Source organism: Notothenia coriiceps, unplaced genomic scaffold (genome assembly GCF_000735185.1).
Source record: "Notothenia coriiceps isolate Sejong01 unplaced genomic scaffold, NC01 NC01_scaffold00009998, whole genome shotgun sequence".
NCBI classification, from domain to species: Eukaryota; Metazoa; Chordata; class Actinopteri; order Perciformes; family Nototheniidae; genus Notothenia; species Notothenia coriiceps.
Genome location: NW_011342699.1, coordinates 67,248 through 67,990, shown reverse-complemented (window position 1 = coordinate 67,990; position 743 = coordinate 67,248). Strand labels below are relative to the sequence as shown.

Below are 743 nucleotides of genomic sequence, written 5' to 3'. Positions count from 1 at the left end.
GCCGGAAACGCATCCATTGCACACCTTTGTTTACTTCCGTGACATAGTGACCTCACTGTGTAACACTCGCACTTTATTGGGTAGCGCTCCAACACATTTTACGTGATAGGCTAAGGGGCAGGACATCTCTAGGCGGTCGACCAATCACCACAAAGCTGGCCACTTAACCAATCAGAGCAGACTGGGCTCTGGTTTCAGACAGAGGGTGAAAAGAGGTGCTGCAGCACATGCAGTATGAGAAAAATAAAGAGCTTTTTTGAACATTAAAGCTTGGAGACATGTCAGAGTAGAGCAGGGCTATTCAATTACTTTGGAATGGGGGCCGGTTGATGAAAATGATCCAAAGCAAGGGGCCGGGAAAAAGATGGCTTGAAATACGAGCAATCATAATTAAGAGCTTCAGATACAGTAAATACTTCAACAGCATAGTGGATTGCATATATTGTGTTTAATTAAATGGCAAGTTCAGAACTCAGTAGGCCTACATGTGAAGCTAATTTAACCATCAACATCATTTCATTTGATTTAATTTAGGTGAAATGATCTAATCATTCACGCAGAGATGCAATACACTACAGTAGCTAGTAGGTGGGTTCGAAACCCGAGCCCCCAATGTCTGCCCCTCTATCTCAATTTAACACCCTCTCTGGAAGAAGGGCACAAAATATAAGTAGATCACTTTTTAACATTATACTCAAAGGGCCAGTAAATATCACCCCGGGGCCAGATTTGAATAGCCCTGT

At 42.9% G+C, this 743-nt stretch overlaps 1 protein-coding gene across 2 annotated transcripts in view; it reads left to right on the top strand.

The window, feature by feature from the left end:
* Positions 1-743, top strand: part of comtb (catechol-O-methyltransferase b) — an 8,496-nt gene that overhangs the window by 1,905 nt on the left and 5,848 nt on the right. The gene's annotated exons all lie outside the window — the stretch shown is intronic.